A 23,526-nucleotide genomic window follows, 5' to 3' on the forward strand; every position below is an offset into this window, starting at 1 on the left:
CCGACTCTTTGCGACCCCATGGACTGCAGCCCACCAGGCTCCTCTGTCCATGGGATTTTCCAGGCAAGAGTACTGGAGTGGGTTGCCATTGCCTTCTCCGACCCATCGAAGCATACAAACTAGCCAAAGGATTTATCCACCTAATTGATGCCTTTATTTTTGTTAATGGATCTGTTCTTCAGTTGAGAGACCAAGAAGACAGGAGAGAGTTCAGAAACAGGGTCACTACTAAAGATGGTGTTGCTCATAAGAGTAAAGAAAAATTTTAGCCCTTAAAAATGGCAAGTGTTATCAGTGACCATTCAGCTTGAATTCCTACCCAGGACAGAAATACTTTCTGTAATATTCTCAATGGTTCACTATCCAGCCCAGGCTGCAAAATTCTCACAATTAACAACTCACTAATTTTTCTAGGAACCAATCTGTTGTTAGACAGTTTCCTTAAGTTCAGCTAAACTCATTGTTCTTGCAACATTCATGGACTAGTTCTCCCTCTTTTTCACCCAGAAGGGTCCCCTGTGCATCCAACAATCACTTTATATACCATGTTCCATTAGTGCCACGTGATAGAGAATTGTTTTTGGCTATACAACAAAGAGGAAATGTATCTGTCATCCATTTTCTACACCCTCTTCATTATATTAAGTATATTTGGCTGTATCGCCTATGTGAAATTTTCTAAGAAATGGTCTTATTGCAAAATATAGAAGAATAGACTTCAGGAATGGAATTTTACTTGGTGTCAAGTAAGTTACCTACTTTATGCTATGGATAAAGACATTTTGCAGATAAAGAACTGTAGAGTGAAGTGACTTTAAGACTACATTAGAGTTACTTGCAGAGCTGATACCAGTGACTGGTCTTGGTCTCCTGTTTCTGGGCCCAATGCATTTTCCCTGGCAGCTCTGGATCGGGCCCATTCCTCTCTTTCTCACAATGAACAAATATGTCAGAATTGTTTCCTCTCTTCTTACTCTGTCCATTTTCCATACCTTCTTCCTCAGTAAATTCAGTAGGATTAAAGAAGAAGAAGGGCTTCCCTAATGGCTCAGCAGGTAAAGAATCTGCCTGCAATGCAGGAGACACAGGAAATGTCTTCCCTGGGTCAGGAAGAGCCCCTGAAGGAGGAAATGGCAACCCACTCCGGTATTCTTGCTTGGAGAATTCTATGGACAGAGAAGCCTGGCAGGCTACAGTCCATAGGATCTCAAAGAGTCGGACACGACTGAGCGACTAAGCACATGCGCACAGATGAATAAAGATAGTCAATAGATAATTGACTAAATAATTTTGGATACATCCCTAAAATGAACTACTTTGCTATAAATACAAATTATGTTGTAAGATTATAATAACATGAAAACATGTAATGACATAAAGTTCAAGTGAACAAGTATGTACAGGATGAAACTGCTTTGAAAAGTGAAGATAGACCCGTTTTAAGAAAAAGTTAAATTGGCATTAAAATGTCTGTCTATTGCAAGATGATAGGATTAAGATGTGATTTTCTTTTTTTGAAAAAACAGCTTCTAAATTTTAGAACTGTTTTAAGTTATGGAAAAGTTGTGAAGACAGGGCACAGAGTGCTCTTATATCTCACATTCAGTTCCCTACTATCAACTTCTCACATTAGTATGGTACTTGCATGACAACTCATGAACCAATATGGATACATTATTTTTAACTAAAGTCCATACTTTATTCAGATTGTCTTCATTTTTACTAACATCCGTTTTTTGGTCCAGGATCCCTTCAGGACACCACATTGCATTTAGTTGTCCTATTGCCTTAGGATCCTCCTGGCTGTGATAGTTCTCAAACTTTCCTCCCTTTTTGATGACCTTGATAGATTTCAGGAGTACCGGTCACATACTTTGTAAAATGTCCCTCACCTGGGAATTGTCTGATTTTTTTTTTTTCAGGATTGGACTGGGGTAAGGAGTTTTGTTGAAGAAGAATACAGAGGTAAGGTGCCGCTTTCGTTACAGCTTATGGAGGGTACCTTCTATCAACGTGACTTGTCACTATGGATGTGAACCTTGAATACCCTACCCGAAGTAGTGCTTGTTAGGTTTTTCCACTTTAAAGTTACTCTTCTTCCGTTTGCCTTTCCACACTGTCTTCTTTGGAAGGAAGTCAGTATGTACAACCTACACTTAAGGAGTGGGAATTATGGTCTACCTCCTTCCTCCTTGAGATTGGAGTCTCCATAGGTTATTTGGAATTTCTCTACATGGAATACTTGTCTATTCTATTCTGTCCATTTATTCCATATTTTGTATCAGTACAGACTCATGGATATTTCCAGGGAGTTCTTTTATATTTGGGGCTATAATTTTGATATTACTTTGTTTACTTTGTTGCCCTAATTGTTCCAGTTTTGGTCATGGGGAGCTCCTTTGACATATCCCATTACTGTGGGATACTTTTTTAAAAAGTATTACTTATTTTCTGGCACTATAAGATACTCCAGGCTCATCTTCTATCTTTCCTGCCCCGGTTCTAAAATCATCCATTTTTCCAAGGAGCCATGCTTCATTTTATTGTATGGTGGTAATTGAAACAAAGATCTGGGCACCTTATATGCTGCTTGCTCTTGGGATATTGTTGCTTCTAAGCCCTCTCAGCTGACACGAAAGGAAATACATGGGTCTATACTAATCCCTGCATATGTGTATATATAGAGTTCTTTATGTAACTCTCTGTATCTATGTTAAGCTAAATATGAGTTTATACTTACGTCTCCAGCTATAATCTATTGCCAGATGGATAACTGTAGCCTCTTCCTCTTGCTTACCTGTAACTTCCCCCTCCAACAATCAGACACTGGCTCTGTGGGAAATTTTGAAATCACATTGCTATAATGAAAGCATACTAATTTTTAATTAGAAAAAAATATTTAAGAGAAAGAAGAAAATTATTGTTTCTTAATTTCAATTTTACAAAAAGTTAATACCAAATACCATTATGGAAGAAAAGCATGGTTTTTAATTTTGATACTGTTAAAAGCTAATGCCAAATATCATATTAGAAAGATAAATTCTATGCCAAAATTAAAGGAGATGTTAGCAATATTTTAGATCAACCTACAGGTTAATTTGTACTAAACCATTCAGTGGCTACCAGTTGTGTGATAATTCTAGTGAATCTGATGTAAAACAAAGCTCAGTATAAAGATGAAAGTAGTGCATTTAGGGACCAGTCAGTAATAACACAATAATCTGTACTGTTTAGTTCATACAGGATTTGTCTTTTCTAATATATCTTGGTCAAGGTGAATTTTCAAGACTTGGAACCAAGTCAGATTTTATCTACTTGTCCTTTTGTAGGTTCGGATACCAGAAAGAGGTGAACTTGGACACAGAATGGTTGAGTTCTAGGTCAACTCTATAAGTTACTTCATGGATATTTTGGGCAGGACACTAAATCTCTGAGCCTCAGGTTGTCCTTATTTATAAACCTAGATAATATTAACCTACTTGTTCACTTCAGTCATATCACTGTTCACCAAAACTGTGTAACTCTGCTGCATTAATTAATGCTGTAATATGAGCAATAAAACACTAAAGCTCAGCAGTGTAAAACACTAAAAGTTTATATCTTGTTCAGGATTAACAGTCTGTTTTGGGTATTCCTGCTGAGCAGAACAGGTAGAAGACAGAGCCCTGTTTCCATAGGGCACTCATCTGCCTTTAACTCATGGCTTCCAAGGTCATTCCTAAGGCCATTTTCTAGCTAGCCAGCTGAATGGGGGAGAGAGCCTGAAAGAGCACATCTGGAAGGTTTGTGGCTCAGTCTGGAAAGAGGCATACATCACTTCCTCTTATATGCCTGCGATAAGTCACAAGAGAAGCTGAATGATGCAGGTCAGCTGTGTATCTAGGGAGAAGAGATGAGTATGGTGATCATGGGGCCAACTCTCTCAGCCCTTTCCTGGACTCTCTTGCCCTGTTTACCCTAAACTCCTGTTGTGTGTTCAAGGTGAACATCTGGCACCCTTTGCCATTTCACAGAGGACTCATTGCTCTGCATTGCCAGCAGTGCTGGCTTCGGGGCTTGAAGAAAATACTCAAAATTGATCTCCTTCTGTGATGGCTTTAAGGAACTTTCCTCAGCTTTCCCACCCTCTTGGTAAGGTTGGTTGTATCCAGAAAAAGCATGTCTGAGAGGGAAATTTTAGAGGCAGTTTTGGTCTTTTATCATGTTGGATGTTTCCAGTCGTAACTAGTTTAAGTGATAAGAACATTCCTTACACATAACAAGATGTCCAGAAGAATGGCAGTTATAGAGCTGGTTAATTTGGGTTCTAGGGTGTCATTAGGAATCCAAGTCTTTTTTTCTCATTCTGCTTTGCACTGTGCATCCATCATGCTTAGTTGTTCAGTTGTCTCCGACTCTTTTGCAACCCCGTGGACTGTAGCCTGCCAGGCTTCTCTGGGAATTCTCAGGCAAGAGTACTGGAGTGGGCCTCTATTTCCTTCTCTAGGAGATCTTCCTGACCCAGGGATCGAACCCGTATCTCCTGTGTCTCCTGCATTGAAGGTGGATTTTTTACCCACTGAGCCGTTGGGGAAGCTCATTCTGCTTTACCCATCCCTAGAGCATGGGCTCCACACTCCTGCTGACGCTATGGGCCATACATCCAGGCAAAACAATATCCCGAAGAAAAGGAAGCCACCTCTTTCTCTGCATCTCTTCAAAGAGTGAAGAACTCTTTCCCAAAGAAGATCCTTATCTAAATCAGTCACTGGTGAGAGAAATAATAACACAGTAATGGACCTAGACCAATCTGGACCAAGCTGGGAAAGGGCCGAGCCTCCTATCTGAGCACTTCTCAAACAGAAGTTTATGTGGGGTTTATTTTGTTAGTTTGTTTAGTTTGTTTTGTGTTGCTTTATTTTAAGCAAAGGTTTTTTTTTTTTGGAAGAAGCATGGTGTGATCGCAGGGATGTTTGAATGTGGGGCATTTGACACTAACTTTGGTGCTGAGTTTTTCTGTGTGAAGGAAATTATTTTGGGGGGGACCACGTTTTCTAAATGGAAATTAGAGCTATAATCTAACAAAGGAATTGTTTTTCCGGTTTGAAATTTATTTATGCTAAAAAACTGTATATACAAAGAATATTTGATATCTTAAAATTGCATTTATTTAAATAGGATACAGATAGATGTTACTCTTCTAGAAAATTCACTGTCTCTGATCACCATATTTGTGTAGGATGAAACTGACTGACCCAGGTGTCTGTGCAAACATCTTGCCTTAGTAAAAATTATAAGAAGTTCAGACAGGATTTGCATTACTTGATAACCCAAATATTTTCACATATGATTGTGCATCAAATGTGGCAGTATTCCATCTCACTGCTATGTTGTTGCACCCTGTATGCTTAAAACCTAAAATTAACAACTGTTCTCATCCTAACAGTAAAATATCCACACTACACATTCAAAAAAGGAACAGAAGGCTATAGACATCCACTGTCTACCATTTATAAGTAAATCATCAAGACTATTTTTGCCAGAACTATTATTTTCTTATGGTGGAACATGATTAAAGTTCTGGAGAAGATTTCATGCAGCAAGGTTCTGCTTTTGTCTTAGTCATTAGTTAGTTTCTTCTCCTGCTTAACTGCTGTATCACCTTGGTCAAATCATTAAATGTCCATATGCCTACGATTTATATTTGTAAACTAAGTTTTATAATTGAGCTAAAGTGATGTTAATTTCACTCCAGGTTTGATGCCTCCATCCTTTTAGAACTTGAGGTCATGGGGCTCATTTTCTAGGTTTGCTGCATCTTAACAAGTGTAACCTCTGATTTCCAAGTCTCAGTTTACCTTTCCTGGTTACGATTTGGACCTCCCTGGTGGCTCAGATGGTAAAGAATCGGCCTGAAATGCAAGAGATCTGGGTTTGATCCCCAGGTCAGGAAGATCCCCTGAAGAGGGAAATGGCTATCCAGTCCAGTATTCTTGTCTAGAGAATTCCGTACTATTTACACAATATCAAACACAGAATCTCTGAGGGTGGGGAGTGGCCCAGCATACAAGGAGACCACAAGCTTTGCCGTGGGTCTAGAAAAAGATAGTTGGAGGCTGGAGAAATACTTAGAATACTCTGGCCACAGGGGAGTAGCTGGACTGAAGATTAAAAACTGCCTGCCAAAATACAGTTATTGCAGAGTCTTATTGGATCAATGCACAAAGATGACATGCTCCTTTGTACACAGTCAATTTTCAGTCATTTAAATACACATTTTCTAACTTGAGTAGACATACACCACACTCTTTTTCAAAAGAATTTTTAAATTTAATTTTGCTTTTTCTAAAAAAAATCCAAACGTAGTACACTTTTGCTCTACAAAGATTGAAGAATTTCCTACACATTTTCCCTTCCCTCCTTATTTCATCTTTTACCCTCCTTCCCTCTCAATATGAATTGTTTGCTCAAATATTCCTACCAAGGCCTTCTACAAATTATTCTAAAAAATATCTCTTTCTTCCAGATGAACTCAGGAGGGTGTTACTTACATGTTATTTGTTACAAAGTTATACATTTTCCGAAAGACTTGAGAAATTTGAAATGGGCTGTTGGTTTCCAAAGTGTGAAAGTGTTAGTTGCTCAGACGCTCAGTCTTGTGGGACACTTTTCAACACCATGGACTGTAGCCAGCAAGACACCTCTGTCTATGGAATTCTCCAGGCAAGAATACTGGAGTGGAGATCTTCCTGACTCAGGGATTGAACCTGGTTCTCCCACATTTCAGGCAGACTTTTTTGCACTCTGAGTCACCAGGGAAGCCCTGAACTGGGCTTTTATTGGTGTTACTGCCCCCAGGGAGAAACCTGTTTTTAAAGGACCAGCAGTCATTAACTACTGTGCTCATCACTTTCAGGCCTGACTTGAATATCACTCCTATTCCCTGATAAGGCAGTTCTCCCATCAGATCTTGGCAAACTTATTTTGTGAAGCCATTTGCTGAGTGGAAGTGGGCATCCTATTTGCCAGGGAAGAGATATTCTACTGGGGAAGCAGTAGGATGTTGCCCCCTAATGGAGCTCCACCTTTACTATTGCAATGTAAATATTGCATCAAATAGTAACGCTGATGCCACTGTAACGAAAACAGCAGCAGATAACAACGCTTCCTGTCTCTGATAACAGCACCCTTTGTTCAGTAGATGCAGGAGAAAGAGAGACTCCCATGGTGAGAAGGAGACTTTGGAGGAAGGATGTGGTGCAGAAGGAATGGCCTAACTCAGCATAAAGGAGGATTTTTACCACTAACATTGTTTAGAATGACAATATATGGTGATAAAAAAAGCGGACAAGGCTTTAATCAGTCTTATTATTTCTTTCAGTTTTGTACAGCCAGTGCTATTACTGCCTACACTTAGGTGGAGGGCTTCCACCGCTCTGCCCTCTTCCCATACCTGGTAAACGACTGCTTCCTGGGATTGCAACTGTGATTCCTGAGCAAGTCCCACTCTGCATATTCAATGCAGCATATTGCTGAAAATATTGGGACGGCCCTTTGGAATCATAATATGAAAGACTGAGTTGCTCTATTGATATGATTGCACCCCCCATCCCTTGGCTGATTCCCCATCTCCCCACCTCCCACAATGGTGTAGAAATTGAGGGGAGAGACACAGAAGAGCCTCAGTCCTGGTGCCTCAGCACGTGCATATGACTTAATTTCAAATAGAGTTTTCATGCCGGGGAAAACAGATTTCTTCAGAAAAAAAATATATAAGTGAAATGGCATTAGACATCAGATAAACTTAAACTATTTATAAGTGTGCTTGACATTCAGAAATTTGGTCTTCATCCTGTCAAACAAAGTGAGGAATTCCTCTGTGACCTTTGGGAAAGATTCGGCCTTTTAGCTAGGTAAAGCCATGTCCACAAAATGGATTCATATTCAAATGGGAAAATAAAAGAGTTTCATATGACCATTTTACCTGTTCTACATAAACAACCATGCATGTCCATAAAACATGTAGACTAAACATCGGGAGATCTAGTTATCTTGTTGACATAGGCAAAATCAATAGACGTTTATAGAAACTGTGATGAAACCTTTTTTTGCGAGCCCTCATCTTTGGCAAAGTACCCCTCCTTTGCTGTGCAGCTATAAAATTTAGTGCAGTCTGTCTTCTATTGTATTGAAATAATCAATATCGCCCTCCTACATACGTTGCAGTCTTCATAAGGGCAATGACTACTACCCACTGATCTTGCACCCTCAGTTATTAGCAGGATGCCTGCATATAACAACCACGTAGTAGCATAATAGCTACTTAACTCAACCCAGAAAGGCTCTACCAATCAAGAAAGGCACTAAGGTAGGTAGCACAGGTATACAGACAATATTTGATCCAGAGATTTGGTCCTTGTGGCTGATGACATAGGTTTGTACTCCTGTTCACCTGTGTCCATTGTCCATTTGCCTTTTATTCCCAAGTATCTCTGTTTGGCCCTCCTAACTGCCCTGTCACTAGCCTCAGCTCTCCTCGTTTTATTGGATTGTCTGAGTCTTGGAGCTTACCTTTCTTTTTCTCAGTGTTGTGCTTTTCTGATAACTGTTTCTGTTTTTTGTGATTTTCAGAATCTAAACAACATTTATTATAATTGGAATGTAAATTCAATGGCAGCAGTTGCAAGAGATGAAGCCAAAGGAGTGGTCAGGTGTAAGAACATAAAGAGGCTGGAAACTAGGTTCGTGCACTGACTGAAGAGTTAATGAATAACAAAAATGTGCAAAACTTCCTCTGCAAACTGGACAGGATGGCTGCTGTCCCCCAGAGCTTGCGTTGCAAGGGAAGCAAAAGGGCTGGAGCTTCTTCCTTAGAGCCACATGGGGGCTACTGAAGTGTTACGGAAACAGATTGGGTTTTAGAGCACAGCTCTGCTGCAGTGTATACAGTGAGCTGGCTGGAGCAAGAGTGAAGAGGAAGCCAAAGCAGTTGTTTGAGCCAGGACAAGAGCGCGCTGGACTATGCTGGACCAAGGTAATAGGGACAGGGATATTAAGGAATGAAATGATTTGAGGGTCCCTTGCAAGTGAATATAGATATAATTTGGTGCTGGATTAAATGTGGATATGTACACTAGAGAGAGAGAGAGTATACCCTCTCAGTGCACCTACCAAGATAAGCATAAAAGCAATGGCAGTAATGTTGAGTCTTGCCCCAGGCCACAGGTGTGGGGTCTTGTACCAAGGTCCCAGAAGCAGAGCCCAGAACCAAGGATACCTCCAAAGCTAATCGAGCCCCTTTGTAATAGTTGCCAAAAGTTGCTTGAACATCACTAACAGGCTTCCTGACTCCAAATTAGGCCAAGATGCTCACATCATGAAACACTCAAAGCTCCCCAATCACCTAACGCCAACCTTCCAGCAGGATTTTTCTTTGTCTCAAGGCTGTAAAAATTGGCTATTAACTCATGAAAACCGTTGACTCTCCCCGGCCTGTCAGGAGTTGTCAGCCCACTGCCCTCACAGTGCCCACTTTATCTCTGCTCTTTGTTCTTAATAAACTCACTCCCTTCTGCAATACCCTGTGTCTGGAAATTCTCTTCCAACCTGGGCTCAGACTGCCCCGACAACTCTTCCCTTGCAGTTTTGCAGGTGATGGCAGTACCCATAATGGGTATCTGGCCTCTGGGGAGACACATCTGGTTCAAATCCCTGAGACCTCTTTTCTTCCTTCTTCTAGTGATACTACTTTGGCCAAGATATTTAATAACCACTCTTGAGTTTTTGCCTTTTATCTGTAACAGTGGGATAATACAAGTTTGTATCTCAGGTGCTAGTGTTCAGATAAAGTGAAATACTGAAGGTAAATATTCAAATACATTAATAGAAGGATGCAGGTTTGTGTGGAGTTATATGAGAATTATTAGATATGCTGCTTGCCTTCAAGTACTTAAGTAAGGTGAAAGGAACTACATCATTACTTGAAAGTAAAACATAAATTCATTTGTATTTATTTAAAAGTTGTATCTAAGTGTCTATATAGAGATAGATTTAGATGTTATTTACAAGATTGCAGATACGTGAAAGGATGTAGTTTAAGGGGAGACGTTTGCCTTAGTAGGCATAGAGCCTTAGCTATGTTGAATGTTTACTGAACGTAAATATTTTGCTAGTTACTTTATATTCATTATTTAATTAATTGCTAAAGAATCCTGTGACTTATATATCTCTTACTCAGTGTTACAGATATTAGAACTGAGGTTCGTAGGCTTAAGGATTATTGACATTTGAAATCAGTTTTCCCTACTTTAAAGCATGTGCTTATTCTGATATTCAGGCTGGGTAGGATTTTCTGTGTTCTTAGTGTACCGTGGGTTTTTCCTTGTTTAGAAAAATTGCCTATCTATTGACTTTTTCTTGCTTTTCCTCCTCATGTATTCAAGGGAATTATTCCACCGCCTGCATCAGATTTCCCGCTGGGGAGAAAAAGACCTTTGCTTAATTATTTCCCTTATTTCGGTGGGAAAGAAGGGCTTTCTGCAACACAGCAGAATTCGGGACACTTCGCTTCAGGAAGTGAGTGTAGAGAGAACAGGCTGGACCAAAAAGAAAATGTGACCTACAAAAGATTGTTTTCAAGTCCCGTGAGATTTCATTCAATTTATGTTTCTTTCCCTTAAGCTCTGGCCTGTTTGATCAAAAGGAGCAAATTTAGTAATGAGCTCTACTTCCAGTTCTTCAGTCATTTCTGTTTTGTGGAGTATAATGATTTCTTGAGGAAAGGACAGCCTCCATGCCACATTTCTTAAAAGAAGTAGCCACAAACACACACGCAGACACACACACGCATATGCAGAATTCCTTATTTTTATGCTGTTATCAAGGTAAAATCAAATAGTACACAGACCTTCCAATGAAAAGCAAGGCTCTCTTCTCTTAAAATCCCCACTTTCAGTCTCACTCCTGAGAAACAACTCATTTTTTTTATCCCTTTCTTCTGGAAGATTTCTCCACATCTCTAAACAATAATCATAGAGCTCTATTTCAGGATTAATCATTTTAGACCTTTTTCTGTTGCTTTTTTTAATGTTCTCACAAAATTAAGTCAATTATTTTTATAAAAATAACTTAATTATGGTTATGTCTTTAAAATATTATAAATAGCCATAATTAAAAACATTAAAATGCATATAGTCTATGATGATAAAAATAGCTTCATTTATTACAAAATAATTTTAGTACCAAACAGCTTTACCCTACTTAACCATTCTCTTATTGGTACATACTTAACTACAAATTTTGGCCTTTATAAATGATGCTAATAAAATCTGTTGCTAAATTGGAACACACACATCCATAATTTCCTAGGAAAAATTCCTAATGATCTAGTTTCTAGTACAGTTTTCTGTTTGTTTTTGTCTTCTTGGTTTTAGTTATTGAAACACATTATTAAACATCCTTCCAAAAAGTCTAGGCTGACTTATTTTTCCACTAGAACAGGATCAAAAACTTTCTGTAAAGACTCAGATAGTAAATATTTTAGGTTTATAGGCCAAAGGAAAAATTGAACATATTAAGAAGGTATTTATATAACAAGAGAGAAACCATATTCCCATACATTTTTATTTAACAAAATGCTAAGTATAACAATAATAAGGAGAATAATAATAAAGGACAATATTTTTGTAACACAGATCTGCTAATAAAAAGAATAGATTCTTTTTGGGAAATAGCATTTTGCCTAATTATATATGTTAGGCAGAATAATGACCCTACAGATATGGTCACATCCTGGTCCTTAAATCCTCTATATATGTTAATATGTTATATATCAAAAGGGAAGTTGCAGATACAATTGAGACTATGGATGTTAAAATAGATTAGTCTAGATTATTCATGGTGGTAGGCTTAATTGAATCAAATGAGCTTTATTTTTTTTTCTTTTGTCGATTTTATAGATTTTTGTTAGTTAAAAAAATCTACTTTCTACTTTATTAAAATTTTTATACTTCAGTAAGAAAGTAGAATTTACATACAATAAAATTCACCTATTTTTATTGTATAGTTCAGTGAGTTTGAGAAACATAAACATCCATGTGACAATATCATCAAGATACCCAACATGTTTTGTTTTTTTTTTTTAATTAGTTTATTTATCTATTTTTTAACTTTCCAGTATTGTATTTGTTTTGCCACTGGGATGACCTGGAGGGATGGGATGGGGAGGGAGGTGGGAGGGGATTCTCGAAGGGGAAAACATGTACACCCATGGTGGATTCACGTCAATGTATGGCAAAACAAATGAGCTTTTAAAAGCAGAGAGAATACAGTTAGACTCAAGACCAAGAGATGCAGCAGAAGAAGTTGTAGAGATTAGAAACATGAGGACTTGTCCCCCCATTGGTGGAGGGGACACTTGGAAGGTATGAGAAAGATTATGGTGGGTATCTAGGAGCAAGGATTGGCCCCTTGACAACAGTCAGCAAAGAAATGAGGGCTTCAGTTCCACAATCTTAAGGAACTGAATTCTTGCAGCATCCTAAATGAGCTTAGAAGTGAAATCATTCCCAGCACATCCAGAAAAGAACATAGTTTTGCAGACACCATGATTTTGGCTTTTTGAGACTTTGAGCAGAGCCATCAGCCTGAGCTGCTTCTCAGACTCTGACTTACAAAACTGACATAATAAATGAATATTGTTTTAAACCACTAAGTTGTGGTCATTTGTTAGAGCAGTGACTGAAAATTCACGACAAAATTTGGGCTTTCACATTTTGTTTGCTGTATCATCAAAATTCGTTGGAAATGTCCATCTGTCGGTGTTGATCTGAAATGAGATTTTGTATATTTCATCAATGAAATGTCTTTTTACACAAGTAGGTACTACCAAATGCTGTTAACAATCCACAAATATATGGTTTTTAATTGAACATATTCATCTCTCGCGGAGAAGGCAATGGCACCCCACTCCAGTACTCTTGCCTGGAAAATCCCATGGACGGAGAAGCCTGGTAGGCTACAGTCCATGGGGTCGCTAAGAGTCGGACACGACTGAGCGACTTCACTTTCACTTTTCCCTTTCATGTCCTGGAGAAGGAAATGGCAACCCACTCCAGTATTCTTGCCTGGAGAATCCCAGGGATGGCAGAGCCTGGTGGGCTGCCGTCTATGGGGTCGCACAGAGTCGGACACGACTGAAGCGACTTAGCAGCAGCAGCAGCAGCAGCATTCATCTCTCGGGAGGAATTTATAGACTGATAGGTGCTCTTCTTAATGTTGCCTTTTAACATGTCATTACCTTGCAGATTGACCACGCCCGAAGAAGCTTAGATGGAAGCTCCTCAGCTGCACCATTAAATTGATTTCAAAATATGGAAAATTTCCTTGCATATTCATCAAGGGCAAATACTGTGATTGTAGTTCTAGCTCAGAACTGTAAGTTAGCCCACTACCAATTCGTCTAAGAATGGAGATCTAGCTTGTTGTTTTAACTTTTGACAGCATAAGACTTATTAAAAAAAAGTTTGATATTACTAGTGATTCAGCAACATCAGTTGTTGTGTAAATGACCATACTGAAGTATGCATTTTACATATAAGTACTATTTTGCTTTTCTTCATGTTCATTAAGAAACATTATCAAGTTAGCAGCAAAAGCTAATTTCAGAGCTGCTCAGGATTTGATAACAGTGGTTAAGAGAAGTTCTCATTCAGAAAAATTGGTCTTGAGCTCAAAATCATCCAACTGACAATGATTAAGTCCACGAGAGTGAATGAAGTTCACCATTGACACCACCAGTTCAGTGATACCAGAGAGATTCAAATCTTCAATATTCCAAGTACCTGTTGATGAATAATGCAGGGAATAATCTTAAGCTTTAAACACTTGAATTCATCAAGAGGTCTGTGAATTAATTAAAAAAAAAAAAAGCCCTTTTCTGCTCCACATGTTTTTACCATCATTAGTGGTAACACATCTTAGCAGATTCCATTTGAGGTTGTACTGAATTAGTTTTCCTCAACTTCCTTGAAAATATTCTCACCTACATTTGTTCCATCCAGATTGGTCCCAGAGAGTAATTCTTCAATTACTTCTCTGATCAGCGACAGCTGATTAATAGTAGTAACATTTTTTGACATTAAGTGCCAAGGAATGCCACTCAAGATCATTTGCCTTGTTTTATAATTGACTATTGATGTCACTCTTGTTTTCAACGCCTTGAGAAACTGTTCTTGCTAAAAATTTGATAGTCTTATTTACTTTCTTTCATTACGTTTCTTCAGTTGCTAAGTCAACATTGGTAAATGCATTTCTTGCTTGGCTAATGAGTGAGCTGCTGAGGAATTTCATTGTAGCCTCATTTTTATTTAATTTTTGTGAAGAAATTCTACTGTGATTATTCTACTTAAAATTTTCTACTTCCCCTGGTTGTTGTTTTTCCATGAGTAGGAGATGTAATGAATGCACAGTCTGAAAAGATCAACATTTATTAAATGTCATTGCTTAATAAAAAAGATATCTTGTCATCTAATTTGATAATGACATAATCTATAGTCTACTGTACCATTAGATTGCAATATTCAAAGTCAACTTTGTTCTTATTTTGACTTGATATGTCATGGTAATAAATGTGTGGTACAGTGATAGGCATGGCATCAGAAATGCCATAGAATTAGAGCTGTCACTGTGATTTTGTAGTGAACAAAGCAATGGTGCAAAGCAAAGAGAGTGTAACATATGGTCTGTGTCACAACTACTCAACTCCGCTGTTGGAGCAAGGCAACAGCCATAGGCAATGTGTAAATGAATGGGTGTGTTAGAATTCTCACAAAACATTTATTATGGATGCTAACATTTGAACTTTATATAGTTTTCACATGCCACAAATAATTATTTTTCTTTTGATTTTGCTTCAGTGATTTAAAAAGGAAAAGCCTGTTCATAGCTCATAATCCATACAAAAACGGAAGTTGAGATTTGGCCTTTGGGCTGTAGTTTGCAGACCCCTATGCCAGAAGAATATCCTTTAATAAAAGATCAAAAATTTCAAATAAACTTGTGTGTGTGTTAGTCAGTCGTGTCCAGCTCTTTGCGACCCCATGGATTATAGCTCACCAGGCTCCTCTGTCCATGGGATTCTCCAGGCAAGAATACTGGAGTGGGTTGCCATTTCCTTCTCCAAATAAACTTAAACCACTAAATATTCGCCACTTTTTTTTTTTTTAAATAAGCTTCAGTGCAAAAGTAGCTGGGAAAAATGGTGAGTATGGAGGTTAAAGGAGAAGGACATTGACTTATATCTCAGGGCAATCTCTGCTTATAGATGAACTAATGAACTAAGAATTCAGCTCACTATGAGGAGATGACAGTAGATTAACATAAATGAAAAGTGACATTTGGATTTTTTTTCCCTTTAAATTTTTGAATTTCAGTTGGGTGGGAGAATGCTTCAGCTCAAGAAAGTAAGAATCCCTGCAGAGGAAAATATCACACATACAGAAGGAAATAAGCATTCCCACCACAACTCTCTACAATTACCATGTTTTGTTTTTGCACAAATGATCAAATTTGTATGATTTTTGTAACCTCTGTTGTTTTCTAAAAATGCGAATAAGAAATCATTTATATCAATATTCTTGTTAATCTAAAGGAGGTAATGAGAAGAATCCCTTTATCTTAATATTCTAAGCTTCTGTTTCTCTTAATTTTCCAAATTTTATTGTGAATACAAAAGGGCTATTTGTACCAAAGTAGACGTTACACAGAGATGGAGAACCCTAGTATTTAAAACATTGAAATGGAAGATATGGTTGCTGCTCCCAACTTCACTCCCATCACCTACCCATTGCCCAGTTACCCCTCCTTAGGCCTGGCTTTATCTGTGTAGTGATATGACACAGCATTTGTTTCAGAACAGGACTAGGCTGAACCTAGATAAATTGTGAAATGGGATTTGGTGTTTGTCCCTTGTGACAACCCTCAATGCTTTCCTCTTCTGGCCTCTTTGATACTTTCACAAGTCCTAATACCCAGAGTCTCAGATTTAGTACTAGTTTTCAGGCCCTGTGACAGATACTCAAACCAGTACCTTCATGCTTTTAGGCGATACAATAACAAGTTTGATAAACCAAGTTGTGCTATCATAATATTTCTTGTTAATAAGTGCTGAATACTCATTGGAAGAACTGATAATAAAGTTGAAGCTCCAATACTTCAGCCACCTAATGCAAACAGTTAACTCATTGGAAAAGACCCTGATGCTGGGAAAGGCAGAAGGAGAAGGGGGCGACGGGATAAGATGGTTGGATGGCATCTGGGCAAACTGGTAGATGGTGAGGAACAGAGAGGCCTGGTGTGCTACAGTCCATGGGGTCACAAAGAGTTGGACATGACTTGGCGGCTGAACAGCAACATTATTAATAAAGCAATTATAATGCTAATGATCTCAATCATAATAATGAGCATTTATGGCACCCTTACTAAGAGCCAGGGCCTTTGCATGCACTGCTTGATTTAATTCTCACAAGGGCAAGGGCAGTGCTGAGTTGACGGTATTCATTGTTATAGGGTTCTAGATGAATTAATTGAGGCTTCCAGAGAATAAATGACTTTCTTAAGTTCTCATAAATGCTAGGTAGCAGACCCTAGATTCAATCCAGATGTTTTTTGTTCCAAAACCTGTATATAGATTCTAAAGAGAAAGCTGATGAGGTAAATGAAAACATTAACAAAAGAGACACAGATGTATACAACAGTCTTTTGGACTCTGTGGGAGAAGGCGAGGGTGGGATGATTTGAGAGAATAGCATTGAAACATGTATATTATCATATGTGAAACAGATCGCCAGTCCAGGTTCGATGCATGAGACAGGGTGCTCAGGGCTGGTGCACTGGGATGACCCAGAGGGATGGGGTGGGGAGGGAGGTGGGAGGGGGGCTCAGGATGGGGAGCACATGTGCACCCATCGCTGATTCATGTCAATGTATGGCAAAACCACTTTGATATTATAAAGTAATTAGCCTCCAATTAAAATAAATAAATTAAAAAGATTTTTAAGATTAAAAAAATAAAAAAGAATCTGCTGTTGTGTGAACTGTTATTTCCCTCAGCTCTCAATTATTAAAGAGTTAGGCAGCTAAGACAAGGGTCAATTATAATGTATATGTATCTCTATTTTCAGTGAAACTATTACGTGGTAGCCCCTTAGGAAGTTAAATCTCAGATGAAGCAGGCAGTATACAGAATATATTAATGTAAGAACAACTTCTCAGATAAAATGTAAATGTTATTTTATGATATACAACCTGTTGGTTGCAATAAATTGGGAGTATAACCACTAATTATATTTATTTCAAAACCAAAATAATTTTTTGAGTGGACATGTTCGGTTACAAAACTATCAATAAGAAGCTCAGGATCATAGATTCTTTGCCCTTTCTTGTAGAATTTTTACGAAGTATTCACAAAGTCTAAGGGATCTGTATTGTTTCTCAGCATGCAGGCTTTGCCCAAATCTCTGAGTTAAAGAAACATGGGTAACCATCACTCTGTTGCAAGCTTGCCCATGTTGAAAACAAAGGTATACTGATGCCATAACGGGGTGAGGTCAATAGTAACAGGGCTAGATAAGGTGGAAATTCCTAGAAGGTTGACAGTAATTAAATGATAATGACAGCAGAACAATTTACAATGTACATATTCTAGGATAGACAGGGTTTTAAGGATGCTCTAAATATTATTTATTTATTCTTTACATAACAGTGGACTCTAAGACTATGGAAAGTTAAGGTCACTAACTCAGTGGTGAATTTGGTATATAAAGCCTATTAGTCTGTCTCCATAAAACCAAGAATCACAATTATCTATACCTATGTAGAACTTACTGTTTTAACAGATTCTGACTGGTAATGAAATATTCAGTTCAGTTCAGTCGCTCAGTCATGTCTGACTCTTTGCGACCCCATGAATTGCAGCACGCCAGGCCTCTCTGTCCATCACCAACTCCCGGAGTCTACCCAAACCCATGTCCATCCAGTCGGTGATGCCATCCAACCATCTCATCCTCTGTCGTCCCCTTCTCCTCCTGCCCCCAATCCTACCCAGCATTAGGGTCTTTTCCAATGAGTCAACCCTTCGCATGAGGTGGCCAAAGTATTGGAGTTTCAGCTTCAACATCAGACCTTCCAATGAACACCCAGGATTGATCTCTTTTAGGACGGATTGATTGGATCTCCTTGCAGTCCATAACACATTTTAAAATGTAGTCAACCATACAGTCATTGTAAAGACAACCAGTAATCATATTCATGTGAGATGATACATCTTTTGAGAATGAGCATTTAGATTACTGCTTTAATTTTGTCACTCACTGTCATAAACCCCATTGTTGAATTGTACTTTTGTGTAAAATTTTGGAAGTTTTTGGTCTTAAATTTAAATTTCCTTAATCAGCCCCTTTATATAGAGTATATATATAATTCAGCAGGTTGAGAAAAATCTTTTCATTGGGTACTATTCAATAATCAACTGCATTACAAATTTTTATTCCCAGTGTTATAAACTGGAATTTTATCTCACGTGTGTCCCATCCTATGCCTCCCGTGTTGATTATTTTTCTTATTGTTCACATCCTGCACCACTACATGATTACTTTACCTCTCTTTTCATTTCTATTTGTTCTTTTTCTTTAATACTGTCCATCTAGCTTCTTGTATAGAAGTTTGATTTGGTTGAAGAGTCAATTTGATAATCATTTAATGTTTCATCACCATTTTACTATAGCTTCTCAGAGCTATTTTATAAATTTCAATCCATTTCAATAATTCTTGGTATATTAAACTTTGATTTAGTTAATAAATATTTAGAACCTACATTGTTATTATAAAAAAATTAATGTCTGTTTAAAGTTAAAGTAGGTCTTTTAATGTTAGTTACAGTTCCAGACCTAATTATGAACAATGTTAAATAAATACACATTCAGAAATGCACACAATTTTTTATAAATTGTCACTATTTAACTACTTACCTGCTATCTTTTGTGTCCATATTGATAAATTAACAAGAGTTGTTTTACATGATTATTGGGTATTTGACTGGAGAGAAAGTCATTCCCAGGGAAGCTTATGAAAACATTGCTTCTCCTTAGAAAACTGCGATTATCAGCTGGGCACGTTACAGACTGCTTGACTTATATTGTCTCTAATCCTCACGGCAGCCCTGCCGAGCAGGTATTTTCACTGCCATTTTGCAACAGGCTCATAGAGGTCATCCTGCTAATGATTATCAGTGCTAGGATTTGAACTGAAACAGCCTGATTTGAAAACATATATCATTTTTCCACAGTAGGCTGCAAACATCTCAGAAAGAGAAAAAAATAATTATTCCATGAGAAGATCAGGCTGCTAACGGCTGCAGATCTCTACCCCTTGCCATCTAGCCATGCATAGTACTGGCCATTTAATACTGCAGACAATACATCAAAATATAGAATGAGCATTGGTGGCTACCTTAGTATCCATAAGTGTTCAAATAATAAAACAAGTCATGTGTAATATTTATCAGCTATCATACTTTAGTCTTGACTTTGCTTCATTCTTGATAGAAGTAGAGTTATGATAGTGCTCAGTCATCTTTTAAAAGAGCATGCTCCCTAGTACTTGAATTTAATTTTTCACAGCTTTTAATTCACACCAAAAATTTCACTGCACACTTATTATACAAACGAATGTCTTGCAAAGCATGTTTTTCTATTAAAACTTCCTTAAAAATTATACAGTATGCAATTTCTGATTGTGCCTGTATTATGAAAGTTTACCACTCTCTTGGTTTGATGGTATCCAGCAGCAAGGTATATGTGGGCAAAATCACCATAATTTAGGATAACTGAGGGTTTCCCTAGTGGCTCAGTGATAAAGATCCACCTGCCAATGCAAGAGACCTGGGTTTGATCCCTGGCTCAGGAAGATCCCCTGGAGAAGGAAATGGCAACCCACTCCAGTATTCTTACCTGGGAAATCCCATGGACAGAGGAGCCTGGCAGGTTACAGTCCATGGAGTGACAAAGAGTTGGACATGACTTAGCGACTGAGCAACAACAACAAAGGATAATTGAGGTGAGGGAAAACATGGAAAAACAAAGTCTTTATATTTTAGCATATTTTAGTTAGTCTTATTACTGAAATATAGATGACCTGCAACATTACATTAGTTTCAGATGAGCTACACCGTGATTCAACGTTTACCTACATTATGAAATGATCACCACATTAAATCTAGTGGCCATCTGTCCCCACACAAAACTATTATAATATTATTGACTATATTCCTTATGCTGTACATTATATTCCTGTGGCTTATTTATTTTGCAATTGGAAGTTTCTACCTGTTAATCTACTTTACCTATTTCATCCAAACCCTCACCACACTCCCCTCCAGTAACCATCTGTTAGATATCTGAATCTATAAGTCTGTTTTCATCTTGTTTTTTTGCTTGGTTTGGTTTTTACATTCCGCATATATGTGAGATCATACGGCATTTGTCTTTCATCTAAACTGTTTCATTTGATATGTTATCCTTTAAATCATCCATGTTGTAGGAAATGACAAGATTTTATTCTTTTTATGGCTGACTAGTGTTCCATTGCATATAGATGCAACATCTTTATCCATTCATCTGTCAGTGAACAGTGGGGTTGCTTCTGCATCTTGGCTATTATAAATAACGCTGCTATAAACATTAGGGCATATGTATCTTTTTGAGTTAGTATTTTTGTGTTCTTTGGGTAAATACCCAGAAGTGAAATTGCTGGATCATATGTTAGTTCTATTCTTAATTTGTTGAGGAAGCTCCATACTGTTCTCTGTAGTGCTGCACCAATTTACATCCCACCAACAGTGGGATGTTTGCCAGTGACAGTGTCATTGAGGTAGAAAGAGTTTCCCCAAATGGCTACCACCAGCATCTCAGTCCTCAGGAGGAGTCTCAGTTGCCTCCTGCCTCCCTGGGAAGCTCTCCAAGATCAGCAAGTGGGTCTGACCCAGGCGCCTTTCAAACTACTTCCTCTGCGCTTGGACTTGGAGCATAGGCATTTTCCACATGTTTTTTTAGAACATATTCTGTTTCCTGTAGCCTCGCAGCTTTCTCAGACGTAAGCCCCACTGGTTTTCAAAGCCAGATATTCTAAGGACTCATCCTCTTGATGTAGGATCCCCTAGGCTGGGGAGACTGATGCAGGGCTTGGACCTCTTTTTCTTTGGGGAGAACTTCTGTGGTTTGAAATCTCTTTCATTTAACTATCACTGATCTGGGCTTGGGGTTCTGACTGTACCAGGTCTCCACTCCTCCAACCCACTTTGTTGAGGGTGCTTCTTTATATCCGTTGTGGAAATCTTTACTGCTAGTCTTCAAGTTGTTCTTATAGACAATTGCTCTATTCTGTTCAGTTCAATTCAGTTGCTCAGTCATGTTCTACTCTTTGCGACCCCATGGACTGCAGCACGCCAGGCCCCCCCGTCCATCACCAACTCCTGGAGTTTACTCAAACTCATGTCCATTGAGTCGGTGAAGCCATCCAACCATCTCATCCTCTGTCGTTCCCTTCTCCTCCTGCCTTCAATCTTTCCCAGCATCAGGGTGTTTTCCGATGAGTCAGTTCTCGCATCAGGTGGCCAAAGTATTGAAGTTTCAGTTGCTCTGTCAGTTCAGTTCAGTCGCTCAGTCGTGTCCGACTCTCTGCGACCCCATGAATTGCAGCACGCCAGGCCTCTCTGTCCATCACCAACTCCCGGAGTCTACCCAAACCCATGTTCATCGAGTCGGTGATGCCATCCAACCATCTCATCCTCTGTCGTCCCCTTCTCCTCCCGCCCCCAATCCTACCCAGCATTAGGGTCTTTTCCAATGAGTCAACCCTTCGCATGAGGTGGCCAAAGTATTGGAGCTTCAGCTTCAATATCAGACCTTCCAATGAACAACCAGGATTGATCTCTTTTAGGATGGATTGATTGGATCTCCTTGCAGTCCAAGAAACTCTCAAGAGTCTTCTCCAACACCACAGTTCAAAAGCATCAATTCTGCGGCGCTCAGCTTTCTTCACCGTCCAACTCTCACATCCATACATGACCACTGGAAAAACCATAGTCTTGACTAGACGGACTTTTGTTGGCAAAGTAATGTCTCTGCTTTTAAACATGCTATCTAGGTTGGCCATAACCTTCCTTCCAAGGAGTAAGCGTCTTTTAATTTCATGGCTGCAGTCACCATCAGCAGTGATTCTGGAGCCCAAAAAAGTAAAGTCTGACACTGTTTCCACTGTTTCCCCATCTATTTCCCATGGAGTGATGGGACCAGATGCCATGATCTTAGTTTTCTGAACGTTGAGCCTTAAGCCAACTTTTTCACTCTCCTCTTTCACTTTCATCAAGAGGCTCTTTAGTTCTTCTTCACTTTCTGCCATAAGGGTGGTGTCATCCACATATCTGAGGTTATTGATATTTCTCCCGGCAATCTTGATTCCAGCCTGTGTTTCTTCCAGCCCAGCGTTTCTCATGATGTACTCTGCATATAAGTTAAATAAGCAGGGTGACAATATACAGCCTTGACGTACTCCTTTTCCTATTTGGAACCAGTCTGTTGTTCCATGTCCAGTTCTAACTGTTGCTTCCTGACCTGCATACAGGTTTCTCAAGAGACAGGTCAGATGGTCTGGTATTCCCATCTCTTTCAGAATTTTCCACAGTTTATTGTGATCCACACAGTCAATGTTGCTCTGTAAGTAGTTATAATTTTGGTGTGCCCTTGGGAGAAGGTGAGCACAAGGTCTTCCTACGCTGCCATCTTGGGGAAGACCTCTACTCACTTTAATCTTTTAAAAATGTTTGTAACTTTTACTCTCCTTTACCAAAAACCAAAGCACAATTTCTTTTTCATTGCTCAACATCTGGTGATGGTAATAATAAAAATGAAATTATATAAGACATTCTATATATTATAGGGGGTTTCCCAGTTGGCACTAGTGGTAAAGAACCTATCTTCCCAAGAATATTGGAGTGTATTGGCCAATACTGGTTGCCATATCCTTCTAGAGCATTATATTTTCTGCTGCCCTAGCTGCCAACACCCCTGCGTACCTGGTGCTGCCAGAACCCCTGCGACCCAAGCAGCTGCACCACCTCCACACCTGCCCTTCACAGAGGCAAAGCCAAGCCCTCCAGGGCAGCCTCAGAAGCTAAACCCCAGTGGATGACCCACATGGGGTTGTGGGGATGACCCACAATTGAAACCCAAGGGCAGTATAGCTAAGGAAGAAGACCCAAAACCTTCCCACCAGCTGTACAAGCTACACATTAAATCCACACAATCAACTAAGCAGACTCTGTGTCTATGGAATATATAAAAGGCCACTGAGAGCTCCCACAAAAGAAAATGCACTAGCTCTGATAGCTGTGGACATTGGAGGCAAGAACACACAGGAGTAGGACCAGATTAGAATCTGAGCTGCCCCCAAGGCAGGTCCAGAGATCAGCACAGTGCTGGAGGGCATCCTAGG

The 23,526-nt window shown here is 39.0% G+C and overlaps 1 long non-coding RNA gene across 1 annotated transcript in view; it reads right to left on the minus strand.

Moving 5' to 3' along the window:
• Window positions 1-1,677: 1,677 nt before the first annotated feature.
• The window catches only part of LOC145518801 (uncharacterized), a 44,044-nt gene continuing 22,195 nt past the window's right edge, over window positions 1,678-23,526 (minus strand). Inside the window, exons 2-3 of the long non-coding RNA XR_014063304.1 lie at window positions 10,886-10,996; window positions 1,678-2,832 (exon numbers count right to left, since the gene is read on the minus strand). This is a non-coding gene — a long non-coding RNA (uncharacterized LOC145518801). The remainder of the gene's footprint in view (window positions 2,833-10,885; window positions 10,997-23,526) is intronic.

The sequence above is a fragment of the Giraffa tippelskirchi genome, chromosome 8, assembly GCF_054371585.1.
Source record: "Giraffa tippelskirchi isolate mGirTip1 chromosome 8, T2T-mGirTip1v1.2.pri, whole genome shotgun sequence".
NCBI lineage: Eukaryota > Metazoa > Chordata > Mammalia > Artiodactyla > Giraffidae > Giraffa > Giraffa tippelskirchi.